The following is a 14,533-nucleotide window of genomic DNA, read 5'->3' as shown; positions in this document are numbered from 1 at the left end:
CAATTCAGTATTCATCTCTGTAAAACGATTGTTGAGTTCTTGAAGTTGTCTATCAACTACTTGATAGAATATCTCAACTTGGAAATGATGCAAATTTGAGATCTTTTGAGCTTTGTATCTTGATCTTCTTGTGACACAAATATATCATCCATTTTTGGAACATTACTATTATGTTTGTCACAAAATAATGAGACTTCGTCAAGTAAAAGAGACCAATCATCATCTCTTATATTTTGCAACCGTTGCTTAGACACTTTAACCAACGCCATAGCATTTACAATGTCTTGATCATTCCTTTGTAATGCTTGAGATAACTCATTAGTAACTCCCAAGATATTTTTCATCAAGTGTAAGTTGAAAATGAATTCAAAGAATTGCAAGAGTCCATTGAATCATGAATGTATCAAGAGTCCAAGGAGGCAGACTTTCAGTATTTCAAACTTTCAGTATTGCTTTATTGCTTCACTGGGCTGAACTGCTAAATCTATAAGGCAAAACACAGCAGCGGTGCAGCGCCCAGGCCCAGTGGTAACAGGACTGCAAGACGAAGGCTGAACTGCTGAAGACTGAAGAGCAGGGACTGAGGGACGGATCTCAAAAGAAGAAGGCAAAACCAGAAAAGCTGAAGAGAAATACAACAGATGAACATAGAAGAAGAAGGCAGAACCAGAGTACCAGATAACTAGTGAGGCACGCAGTGACAAATGCTGAAGAAGAAGGTAGAACTAGACATCGAAGGAACGCAGTGGCAGAACCACACAGCCAGTAACACGGAAGAATAAGGCAAATTCAGATGCTCAGCCACGCAGAAGAAGTAAAAGGAAATGAAAAAAGAATTATAACAGTGACGGAGCCATGCGGGAGAAACGCTGAACGGGGGGCAGCGGTGCAGCGCCGATAGTATCAGTGAGCCAGTGACACTGGCGGAGATGCGGAGTAGCGGCACTGGTGGCAATAGCTCTGGAGGGCAAAGGCTGGAGTAGTAGAGAAAGAAATTTGGAAAAGGGAAGAAGGAGAGGGGTTAGGGATTTGAGGGGGGGTCAAAATTAATTAGGTAATGGGGGCAAATAAAATATATTACTAAAAATCACTCACTTCTTTTTCAAATTTTACTGGAGACACTTGTCCCCATTGGTTGAAGAGTGCATCGGTCCCTAATATATATATATACTCACACACATATATATATATGTGTGTGTGTTACTTTTTTTTTCAATATATGCCAAAAACGTTTTCTTAAATATTAATTTATATGTGTACTACATAGTTTTCGGTTAGTATATTTGATTTTATTTTATATATAGGTTAGAATTAAAATTGATGTTATATATTGCCAATATTTTCTAAATTCAAAAATTATATCATAAGGAAATATATAATTGATTATAACTAAGATTGTTAAAATTGGTCAAGTTTATTAAACTACTCTTCTACTTTAACTTATTGGTGCACGAAATTGTGATCTCTGGTAGTGGCTCCAAAAGCTTGGTGCTCTAATCTTAATTCATAATTTGTCACAACTTCGGTACAACTAACCAGCAAGTGCACTGGGTCGTCCAAGTAATAAACCTTACGTGAGTAAGGATCGATCCCACGGAGATTGTTGGTCTGAAGCAAGCTATGGTCACCTTGTAAATCTCAGTCATGCGGATATAAAATAGTTATGGAGTTTTCGAAAATAATATAATAAAATAAGGATAGAAATACTTATGTAAATCATTGGTGAGAATTTCAGATAAGCGCATAGAGATGCTTTCGTTCCTCTGAACCTCTGCTTTCCTGCTGTCTTCATCCAATCAGTCTTACTCCTTTCTATGGCTGGCTTTTTGTAAGGATGTCGCCGGTGCCAATGGCTACTTTCAATCCTCTCAGGAAAATGGTCCAAATGCTCTGTCACAGCACGGCTAATCGTCTGGAGGCATCACCCTTGTCGATGGCTGCATCCTATTCCTCTCTATGAAAATGGTCCGATGCACTGTCACTGCATGGCTAATCATCTTGGAGGTTCTCGGTCATACTGGAATAGAATTTACTATCCTTTTGCGTCTGTCACTACGCCCAGCACTCGCGAGTTTGAAGTTCGTCACAGTCATTCAATCCCAGAGTCCTACTCGGAATACCACAGACAAGGTTTAGACTTTCTGGACTCTCATGAATGCCGCCATCAATCTAGCTTATACCACGAAGATTCTGATTAAGAGATCCAAGAGATACTCATTCAATCTTAATCTATGGAGTGTAGAAACTCTACCGTTTGAAAATACATAAGTGAAAGGTCCAGGCATGACCGAATGGCCAGCCCCTCTGATCTAAGAACCAGGCGTCCAAAGATGATCCAAAGATAAAACTCCGGATGTCTAATACAATAGTAAAAAGTCCTATTTATACTAAACTAGTTACTAGGGTTTACAGAAATAAGTAATTGATGCATAAATCTACTTCCGGGGCCCACTTGGTGTGTGCTTGGGCTGAGCTTGAAGTCTACACGTGGAGAGGTCATTCTTGGAGTTGAACGGCAGCTTTTGTGCCATTTTGGGCGTTGAACTCCACTTTGCAACTTGTTTCTGGCGCTGGACGCCAGAATTGGGTAGAGAGCTGGCGTTGAACGCCAGTTTGCGTCATCTAAACTTGGGCAAAGTATAGACTATTATATATTGCTGGAAAGCCCTGGATGTCTAATTTTCAACGCAATTGGAAGCGCGCCATTTTGAGTTCTTTAGCTCCAGAAAATCCATTTTGAGTGCAGGGAGGTCAGAATCCAACAGCATCAGCAGTCCTTCTTTAACCTCTGAATCTGATTTTTGCTCAAATCCCTCAATTTCAGCCAGAAAATACCTGAAATCACAGAAAAACAGACAAACTCATAGTAAACTCCAGAAATGTGAATTTAGCATAAAAACATCCCTAAAAGTAACTAGATTCTACTAAAAACATACTAAAAACAATGCCAAAAAGCGTATAAATTATCCGCTCATCACAACACCAAACTTAAATTGTTGCTTGTCCCCAAGCAACTGAAAATCAAGTAGGATAAAAAGAAGAGAATATACTATAAATTCCAAACTATCAATGAAACATAACTTCAATCATATGAGCGGGACTTGTAGCTTTTTGCCTCTTGAATAGTTTTGGCATCTCACTTTATCCATTGAAGTTCAGAATGATTGACTTCTATAGGAACTCAGAGTTCAGATAGTGTTATTGATTCTCCTAGTTCAGTATGATGATTCTTGAACACAGCTTCTTTATGAGTTTTGGCCGTGGCCCTAAGCACTTTGTTTTCCAGTATTACCACCGGATACATAAATGCCACAGACACATAACTGGGTGAACCTTTTCAGATTGTGACTCAGCTTTGCTAAAGTCCCCAATTAGAGGTGTCTAGGGTTCTTAAGCACACTCTTTTTTTTGCTTTTGGACCTTGACTTTAACCGCTTAGTCTCAAGTTTTCACTTGACACCTACACGCCACAAGCACATGGTTAGGGACAGTTTGGTTTAGCCGCTTAGACCAGGATTTTATTCCTTTAGGCCCTCCTATCCACTGATGCTCAAAGCCTTGGGATCCTTTTTATTTACCCTTACCTTTTGGTTTTAAGGGTTATTGGCTTTTTGCTCTTGCCTCTTGGTTTTAAGAGCTTTGGCTTTTTCTGCTTGCTTTTTCTTTTTTCTTTATATTTTTTTCGCATATATATTTTTTTTTTCTGCAAGCTTTGTTCTTTGCTGCTTTTTCTTGCTTCAAGAATCATTTTTATGATTTTTCAGATTATCAAATAACATGTCTCCTTGTCATCATTCTTTCAAGAGCCAACATATTTAACATTCTTAAACAACAACTTCAAAAGACACATGCACTGTTCAAGCATTCATTCAGAAAACAAGAAGCATTGTCACCACATCAATATAATCAAACTAAGTTCAAGGATAAATTCGAAACTCATGTACTTCTTGTTCTTTTGAATTAAAATATTTTTCATTTAAGAGAGGTGATGGATGCGTAGGACATTCATAACTTTAAGACAAAGTTACTAACTACTAATGATCATGTAATGAAGACACAAACACAGATAAGCACTTAACATAAGGAAAACGAAAAACAGAGAAAGTAAGAACAAGGAATGAGTCCACCTTAGTGATGGTGGCATTTCCTTCTTGAGGAACCAATGATGTCCTTGAGCTCTTCTATGTCTCTTCCTTGTCTTTGTTGCTCCTCCCTCATTGCTTTTTGATCTTCTCTAATTTCATGAAGGATGATGGAGTGCTCTTGATGTTCCACCCTTAATTGTCCCATGTTGGCACTTAATTATCCTAGGGAGGTATTGATTTGCTCCCAATAGTTTTGTGGAGGAAAATGCATGTGAGGCATCTCCGGGATCTCATGGTGATGAGCTTCTTCATGTGCCTATTGAGATCTATGAATGTGTTCTCTTGTTTGCTCCATCCTTTTCTTAGTGATGGGCTTGTGAGATGAATCTTTCCATCTCCCATGGCTCAGAGGTGGAAGCAATTGCCTTCCCTTTCCTCTTTCTTGAGGATTCTCTGGCCTTAGGTGCCATTAATGGTTATAGAAAAACAAAAAGCTATGGTTTTACCACACCAAACTTAGAATGTTGCTCGCCCTCGAGCAAAAGAAGAAAGAATAGATGAAGAAGAAGAAGAAATGGAGGAGAGGGAGAAGGGGTTGTGTTTCGGCCAAGAAGGGGAAGAGAGGGTTGTGTTGTGTGAATATGAAGAAGAATGGAAGGCTTTATATAGGGAAGGGAGGGGAGGTTAAGGTTCGGCCATATGGGTGGGTTTGGGTGGGAAATTGATTTGAATTTTGAAGGTAGGTGGAGTTTTTTTGGGTAGGTTTATGGGGAAGAGTGGGTGGATGTGAGTGGTGAAGAGTTTTGGGGAAGAGTGTTTATTGGGAATAGAGGATGATTGAGAAGAGAGAAGAGAGTGAGTGGAGGTAGGTGGGGATCCTGTGGGGTCCACAGATCCTGAGGTGTTCAAGGATTTACAACCTTGCACCAGATTAGGCATGTAAAATGCCCTTGCACACAACTCTGGGCGTTCAGCGCCAGGTTGGTGCCCATTTTGGGCGTTCAACGCCCATTTGTTGCCCATTTCTGGCGTTGAATGCCAGAACCATGCTTGTTCTGGGCATTCAGCGCCAGCTCTTCTCCAGGGTGCAATTCTGGCGTTCAGCGCCCAGATGCTGCCCATTTTGGGCGTTCAGCGCCCAGATACTGCCCATTTTGGGCGTTCAGCGCCAGAACCATGCTCTGTTCTGGCGTTGAACGCCAGACAGGTGCTTCCTCCAGGGTGTGATTTTTCTTCCGCTGTTTTTGATTCTGTTTCTAAATTTTTCGTTTATTTTGTGACTCCACATGATCATGAACCTAAGGAAACATGAAAAACAAAAATAAAATTAGATAAATAAACATTGGGTTGCCTCCCAACAAGCGCTTCTTTAATGTCAATAGCTTGACAGTGGGCTCTCATGGAGCCTCACAAATGTGCAGAGCTTTGTTGAGACCTCCCAACACCAAACTTAGAGTTTGGATATGGGGGTTTGACACCAAACTTAGAGTTTGGTTGTGGCCTCCCAACACCAAACTTAGAGTTTGACTGTGGGGGCTTTGGTTGACTCTGCTTTGAGAGAAGTTTTTTCTGCTTCCTCTCCATGGATGCAGAGAGAGATCCTTGAGTTGTAAACGCAAGGTTGTCCTCATTTATTTGAAGGATCAATTCTCCTCTGTCCACATCAATCACAGCTCTTGCTGTGGCTAGGAAGGGTCTTCCTAGGATGATGGATTCATCCTCATCCTTCCCAGTATCTAGGACTATGAAATCAGTAGGGATGTAAAGGCCTTCAACCTTTACTAACACGTCCTCTACTTGTCCATAAGCCTGTTTTCTTGAATTGTCTGCCATCTCTAATGAGATTTTAGCAACTTGCACCCCATAGATTCCCAGTTTCTCTATTACAGAGAGGGGCATGAGGTTTATCCCTGAACCAAGGTCACACAGAGCCTTAAAGATCATGGTGCCTATGGTACAAGGTATTAAGAACTTTCCAGGATCCTGTTTCTTTTGAGGCAATGTCAGTTGATCCAGATCACTTAGTTCATTGGTGAACAAGGGAGGTTCATCTTCCCAAGTTTCAATGCTAAATAATTTGGCATTCAGCTTCATGATTGCACCAAGAAACTTGGCAGCTTGCTCTTCAGTAACATCCTCATTCTCTTCAGAAGAGAAATACTCATCAGAGCTCATGAATGGCATAAAGAGGTTCAATGGAATCTCTATGGTCTCTAGATGAGCCTCAGAGTCCTTTGGTTCCTCAGAGGGAAGCTCCTTACTGGTCACTGGACGTCCCAGGAGGTCTTCCTCCTTGGGATTCACATCCTCCTCTCCCTCTTTGGGTTCGGCCATTTTGGTTATGTCAATGGCCTTGCACTCTCCTTTTGGATTTTCTTCTGTATTGCTTGGGAGAGTACTAGGAGGGATTTCAGTGATCCTTTTACTCAGCTGGCCCACTTGTGCTTCCAAATTTCTAATGGAAGACCTTGTTTCATTCATGAAACTCACAGTGGCCTTAGATAGATCAGAGACTAAATTTGCTAAGCTAGATGGATTCTGCTCAGAATTCTCTGTCTGTTGCTGAGTGGATGATGGAAAAGGCTTGCTATTGCCAAACCTGTTTCTTCCACCATTATTAAAGCCTTGTTGAGGATTTTGATCCTTCCATGAGAAATTTGGGTGATTTCTCCATGATGGATTATAGGTGTTTCCATAAGGTTCACCCATGTAATTCACCTCTGCTATTGCAGGGTTTTCAGGATCATAGGCTTCTTCTTCAGAAGGCGCCTCTTGAGTACTGTTGGATGCAGCTTGCATTCCATTCAGACTCTGAGAAATCATATTGACTTGCTGAGTCAATATTTTGTTCTGAGCCAATATGACATTTAGAGTATCAATTTCAAGAACTCCCTTCTTTATAGGCGTCCCATTACTCACAGGATTCCTCTCAGAAGTGTACATGAACTGGTTATTAGCAACCATGTCAATGAGTTCTTGAGCTTCTGCAGGCATTTTCTTTAGGTGAATGGATCCACCTGCAGAAGTATCCAATGACATCTTTGATAGCTCAGATAAACCATCATAGAATATATCCAGGATGGTCCATTCTGAAAGCATGTCAGAAGGACACTTTTTGGTCAGCTGCTTGTATCTTTCCCAAGCTTCATAGAGGGATTCACCTTCTTTCTGTCTGAAGGTTTGAACATCAGCTCTAAGCTTGCTCAGCTTTTGAGGAGGAAAGAACTTGGCTAAGAAAGCCGTGACCAGCTTATCCCAAGAGTTCAGGCTGTCTTTGGGTTGAGAGTCCAACCATATTCTAGCTCTGTCTCTTACAGCAAAAGGGAAAAGCATGAGCCTGTAGACTTCAGGATTTACTCCATTAGTCTTAACAGTATCACAGATCTGCAAGAATTCAGTTAAGAACTGAAAAGGATCTTCAGATGGAAGTCCATGAAACTTGCAGTTCTGCTGCATCAGAGAAACTAGCTGAGGTTTCAGCTCAAAATTGTTTGCTCTAATGGTAGGAATGGAGATGCTCTTTCCATGTAAATTGGAATTAGGTGCAGTAAAGTCACCAAGCATTCTCCTTGCATTATTGTTGTTGGGTTCGGCTGCCATCTCCTTTACTTGTTCGAAATTTTCAATAAGGTTGTCTCTGGATTGTTGTAATTTAGCTTCTCTTAGTTTCCTCTTCAGAGTCCTTTCAGGTTCTGGATCAGCTTCAACAAGAATGCCTTTTTCTTTATCCCTGCTCATAAGAAAGAGAAGAGAAAAAGAAAAGAAGAGGAATCCTCTATGTCACAGTAAAGAGGTTCCTTATTGTTAGTAGAAGAAGAAAAGGAATAGGGGTGAAGAAGAATGAAGAATCCAAACACAAAGGTGATGATAGGAGCAGAGATGTGAGATGAAGAGAAGTGTTAGTAGATGAATAAATAAATAGAAGGAGATGAGGGAGAAGGATTTTCGAAAATAATTTTTGAAAAAGGTTAGTAGTTTTTCAAAAGTCAAAAATTAAAAAAAAAAAAGAAATTTTTGAAAAAGAGGGAGATATTTTCGAAAATTAGAGAGAGAGAGTTAGTTAGGTGATTTTGAAAAAGATAAGAAACAAACAAAAAGTTAGTTAGTTAGTTGAAACAAATTTTGAAAAGATAAGAAGTTAGGAAGTTAGAAAAGATATTTTGAAATCAAATTTTTGAAAAAGGTAAGATAAGAAGATATTTTTGAAAAGATATGATATAAATTAGTTTTTGAAAAAGATTTGATTTTTAAGATCACAATTAATGACTTGATTCACAAGAAATCACAAGATATGATTCTAGAACTTAAAGTTTGAATCTTTCTTAACAAGCAAGTAACAAATTTGAAATTTTTGAATCAAAACATTAATTGATGATGTTATTTTCGAAAATTTGATGTAAGATTAAGAAAAAGATTTTTGAAAAATATTTTTAGAATTTTCGAAAATAACTAAGAAAAATGAAAAAGATTTGATTTTTGCAAAAGATTTTGAAAAAGATAAGATTTTTAAATTGAAAATTTGATTTGACTCATAAAAACAATTAGATTTTAAAAATTTTTGAAAAAGTCAAATCTAATTTTCGAAATTTTGAGAGAGAAAGAGGGAAAGATATTTTTTTTATTTTTTTTGAATTTTTATGATGAGAGAGAAAAACAACAAAAATGATGCAATGCATGAAAATTTTGGATCAAAACAATGAATGCATGCAAGAATGCTATGAATGTTAAGATGAACACCAAGAACACTTTGAAGATCATGATGAACATCAAGAACATAATTTTGAAAAACTTTTAATGCAAAGAAAACATGCAAGACACCAAACTTAGAATTCTTTAATGCTTAGACACTAAGAATTCAAAAATGCATATGAAAAACAAGAAAAGACACAAAACATGCAAATGCAAAGATCAAACAAGAAGACTTACCAAGAACAACTTGAAGATCATGACGAACACTATGAATGCATGATTTTTTCGAAAAATGCAAGATGAATATGCAATTGACACCAAACTTATAACATGACTCAAGACTCAAGCAAGAAACATGAAATATTTTTTATTTTTATCATTTTATGAATTTTTTTTTGTATTTTCTTTTAAATTTTTTTTTTCGAAAATCATTTTGAAAAAGAAAAATAAGGATTCTAAAATTTTTAATATGAATTCCAGGAATCTTATGCTCTTTAGTCTAAAGCTCCAATCAAAGGGTCAGGCATGGCTTAATAGCCAGCCAAGCTCTAGTATGTAACTCAGACATGATACGTCTAACATGCCCTACAGGCATGGCTTTACAGCCAGCCAGGCTTCAACATGCTTTATGAAACACTAGAATTCATTCTTAAAAATTCTGAAAAAAATATATTTTTGAAAACATTTTTTTATTTTTTTTCGAAAACAGATGAGAAATTTTTGAAAGATTTTTGAAAAATTTTTGAAAATAAAATAAAAAGAAAATTACCTAATTTGAGCAACAAGATGAACCGTTAGTTGTCCAAACTCGAACAATCCCTGGCAACGGCGCCAAAAACTTGGTGCACGAAATTGTGATCTCTGGTAGTGGCTCCAAAAGCTTGGTGCTCTAATCTTAATTCATAATTTGTCACAACTTCGGTACAACTAACCAGCAAGTGCACTGGGTCATCCAAGTAATAAACCTTACGTGAGTAAGGATCGATCCCACGGAGATTGTTGGTCTGAAGCAAGCTATGGTCACCTTGTAAATCTCAGTCAGGCGGATATAAAATAGTTATGGAGTTTTCGAAAATAATATAATAAAATAAGGATAGAAATACTTATGTAAATCATTGGTGAGAATTTCAGATAAGCGCATAGAGATGCTTTCGTTCCTCTGAACCTCTGCTTTCCTGCTGTCTTCATCCAATCAGTCTTACTCCTTTCTATGGCTGGCTTTTTGTAAGGATGTCGCCGGTGCCAATGGCTACTTTCAATCCTCTCGGGAAAATGGTCCAAATGCTCTGTCACAGCACGGCTAATCGTCTGGAGGCATCACCCTTATCGATGGCTGCATCCTATTCCTCTCTGTGAAAATGGTCCGATGCGCTGTCACTGCATGGCTAATCATCTTGGAGGTCCTCGGTCATACTGGAATAGAATTTACTATCCTTTTGCGTCTGTCACTACGCCCAGCACTCGCGAGTTTGAAGTTCGTCACAGTCATTCAATCCCAGAGTCCTACTCGGAATACCACAGACAAGGTTTAGACTTTCCGGACTCTCATGAATGCCGCCATCAATCTAGCTTATACCACGAAGATTCTGATCAAGAGATCCAAGAGATACTCATTCAATCTTAATCTATGGAGTGTAGAAACTCTACCGTTTGAAAATACATAAGTGAAAGGTCCAGGCATGGCCGAATGGCCAGCCCCTCTGATCTAAGAACCAGGCGTCCAAAGATGATCCAAAGATAAAACTCCGGATGTCTAATACAATAGTAAAAAGTCCTATTTATACTAAACTAGTTACTAGGGTTTACAGAAATAAGTAATTGATGCATAAATCCACTTCCGGGGCCCACTTGGTGTGTGCTTGGGCTGATCTTGAAGTCTACACGTGGAGAGGTCATTCTTGGAGTTGAACGCCAGCTTTTGTGCCATTTTGGGCGTTGAACTCCACTTTGCAACTTGTTTCTGGCGCTGGACGTCAGAATTGGGTAGAGAGCTGGCGTTGAACGCCAGTTTGCGTCATCTAAACTTGGGCAAAGTATGGACTATTATATATGGCTGGAAAGCCCTGGATGTCTACTTTCCAACGCAATTGGAAGCGTGCCATTTTGAGTTCTGTAGCTCCAGAAAATCGATTTTGAGTGCAGGGAGGTCAGAATCCAACAGCATCAGCAGTCCTTCTTTAACCTCTGAATCTGATTTTTGCTCAAGTCCCTCAATTTCAGCCAGAAAATACCTGAAATCATAGAAAAATACACAAACTCATAGTAAAGTCCAGAAATGTGAATTTAGCATAAAAACTAATGAAAACATCCCTAAAAGTAACTAGATTCTACTAAAAACATACTAAAAACAATGCCAAAAAGCGTATAAATTATCCGCTCATCACTTATGACAATAACAAAAAAGTCTCACACCTGTCTATAAATTGAGTCTAATAGAATTATTTTGGTTATAATTTCAGCCTATATATTTACCTTTATTTTTGTAATTTTTTCAATCAACAAATACATAATACAACCTTCTTTATCTTTGCGTACTCTTTAAATTTTATTATGGTATCAGAACTCGATTTTGAACTCTGCTGACATCTATGGATAAACTAACAAATTCAGATCCTAAAACCCCTTCAATCCCCTCCCATAATGAATAATCATTCTTCCATTAATACCGACACTGTCTCCTTGCCTCCCTACTCTGTCCTAGGTCAAGGAGAAATGGCAGACCAACAACTTCATCAGACTCCTTTGGCTCTCTCAGCCTAACACTCTTCTCTCATGGCACTTTTAAGAAAGGCTAAAGCTCTTCAAACCAAGTTGGACTTTTGCCAAATCCAACTACTCATTATTTTTGTTCTTTCAGTACTTTTGCTATTGTTAATAATTTTTTAGATCAAAATTCAACTCTAAGGTCAAAGTTGTCTGTTCCGATAATGGACCAGAATTCATTTTACATGATTTTTATGCTTCAAAGGGCATTATTCATCAATGTTGTTGTGTTGAAACTCCAACAAAATGAAAGGGTAGAACGCAAGCATCAACATATTTTGAATATAGCTTGTGCTCTTATATTTCAATCTAACTTACCATCATCTTTTTGGTCTGATGCTGTTAAACATGCTGTTTATTTGCTTAATAAAGTTCCATCATCTGCAATTAATTTTGAAATACCATTAGAGATTTTATTTATTCATCCACCAAATTATCATGACCTTAAAAATTTTGGATGTTTATGTTTTGTTTCTATCCTAATGGCAAATAGATCAAAATTTGATCCAAGAGCAAAAAAGGCTGTGTTTATTGGTTTTGAACATGGTTTTAAAGGACATATTGTTTATGTTTTATAAGATAAAAGAATTAAGATTTCTAGAAATGTGATTTTTCATGAAATGATCTTGTCCTTAGTTACCAAAAATGTCCAATTCCATACACCCGGCCCAACATTGCCAGACACGCCTTGTCAAAAACAAGATTTAGTTAGTCTTCCAGTTAGACTCTCACCCATACCCATTAACCCACTTCCATCTAATTCTTTCTTTTCTCCAACAACATCTCCTTCTTCCTCACCGTCGTGTCCTAACTAACTTGAACCCATGACCACTGAATCTATTTCAACTCATACCCCCTCCCTTCCTTCCACAATAGACACTAGTCTACCATCACCTATTCATCCAATGTTACCTTCCTCATCACTTGAGCAATCCCGTCCTCGTCATTCCGACCGACCTCACCGACTTCTAGCATATCTCTTTGATTACTTGTGCAATTTCTCCCTCACCTTCACAAATCTCTCTCTCTCTCTCAAAATGCTAGTATCCTCTATCTTCATTTATGCCTTTTTCTTCTTTTTCATCTTTTCATCATAAGTTTTTTTATCTCTATATTCTGATGTTGAGCCAAAGTCTTTTAAAGATTCCAATCAATATTCTAATTGGTGTAGTTCTATGAAAGATGAGGTGGATGCTCTTGAGTTGAACAAAATTTGGCATATTGTTGATTGCCTTGCATGTGTTAAGCCGGTTGGCTATAAATGGATCTATCGCATCAAATGCAAGCCTGATGGTTCAGTTGATCGATATAAGGCACGTCTTGTGGCTAAAGAATTCACCTAGACTTAAGGTGTTGATTTCTTAAAAACCTTCTCCTCTATTGTCAAGCATGTCACCATCAGATTGGTTTTTGTATTGGTCTCTATGAAGCATTGGCCCATACATCAGTTGGATGTCAATAATACTTTCTTATATGGGGATCTTTCTAAAGATGTTTATATGACTCTGTTGCCCGGATTTACATCTCCTCGACCGAGTCAATGCTGCAAGCTGCTGAAGTCATTGTATGGTTTACGACAATCTAGTCATATGTGGTATGACAAAATTTTTCATCTTTTGCTATCTCATGGATATCAGTACACCTTATCTAATTATAGTCTACACTACAATAGAGCTGGGAATCTGCGGCGGTTTATTTAGGGATTTGCGGCGGTTTTAAACCGCTGCAAAACAAAAATTCTAGCAGTTCCACAAGCGTTGCCTATTAGGGGTGGAGATTTGATTTTGTGGTATTGGAACCGCTGGCATAACTGCCGCTATTTGGTCAGTGAATTTGAAAAAAAATTGTGGCAGTTTTAAAACCGCTACAAATCTATGTAACGTGTTTTAAAAAAAATGTGAACGGTTTTAAACCGCCGCAATTTCATACATGAGCTTATAAAAAAACTGAATAATTACAATAGTTTAGGCCATTTTTCTTTACTATAACCTACTCTCTTTACAAAATTCTTTTATTAAAGAATCACATGTTTTATTTGTCATTTCAATATAAGAGGAGAATACCTTCTACAGCAACCGTACACTTCTTTTCTAGACAAACCGCACATGGATCTAGACACGGTGTTAATTCATTTGTCTTCCGTCCACATTCTCTATTATGCATAAACACCAAAGAAAGATAGATTAGTAGTGGTAAGCCATAGAATATACAAAGTTTAAGGCATAGATATGTAGCTTAACACAATCAAGTGGATAAAATTCAATGTTAAACTTCTGCAGTATTCTCAAGACTAATGTTTGCTCTAAGAAATGTACATGTAAAATAAAAAGGTCTACATTGGTTGAATCTCCCAAGATTAGTTAGGATAGTTCTATGAACACATACCTAGCAATTTTGACAATGCTCATAAGTGAAAGAGAGAGATATGGTGAAGGAAGAACTTCTAAGTTCTCTGATGGAGGTTCTTTTAAGTTATCTTCAAGCCATTTTTTATTCCATGAATGAGTAACCATCAAGGGGGTCCATCTATAAAACAATTGGCAAAAGAAATTAGAGACAGGTTCAACTGATTTTTATTATAATTATCAGAAGAGATCAAAAGATTCTTAATAATACAATACACGAAGTGTAACACTAATTGAAAAAAGAGCAGGCACTGGCAAATCTAAATTATATAGATAATACCATGATGATGAATTGATGATGGCTGCATTTAAATTATACTAATATAAGCAATGAACATATTTCAAGTACAACCATACAACACAGCTGAGCTAGAAAAGACTAATACTAATTACTTGAAGTATAAGTTTACAAAAAAGACCGTCTAAAAACTCATAAACTCTGATCCTCTGGATTCAGTAATATCATAATAAGTTAAAGATAAAATTCTGGTCAAAAGCAAAGTGATCTACTCTGTCGGAGTATATATACTCAAAGGACCAAAGAGAAAAGTTGACTACTCTAGCATTAACTGAAAACAGAATTTTTAACTA

The 14,533-nt window shown here is 37.7% G+C and overlaps 1 non-coding gene across 1 annotated transcript; it reads left to right on the top strand.

Moving 5' to 3' along the window:
* Positions 1-7,178: 7,178 nt before the first annotated feature.
* On the top strand, positions 7,179-7,286 carry LOC112745703 (small nucleolar RNA R71). Its single transcript, XR_003173617.1, has one exon. It is a non-coding gene; the product is annotated as a small nucleolar RNA R71 (small nucleolar RNA).
* Positions 7,287-14,533: the final 7,247 nt, after the last annotated feature.

The sequence above is a fragment of the Arachis hypogaea genome, chromosome 14 (assembly GCF_003086295.3).
Source record: "Arachis hypogaea cultivar Tifrunner chromosome 14, arahy.Tifrunner.gnm2.J5K5, whole genome shotgun sequence".
Lineage (NCBI taxonomy): Eukaryota > Viridiplantae > Streptophyta > Magnoliopsida > Fabales > Fabaceae > Arachis > Arachis hypogaea.
The sequence above is the reverse complement of the archived record's forward strand: the minus strand, read 5'-3'. Positions and strand labels throughout refer to the sequence as shown.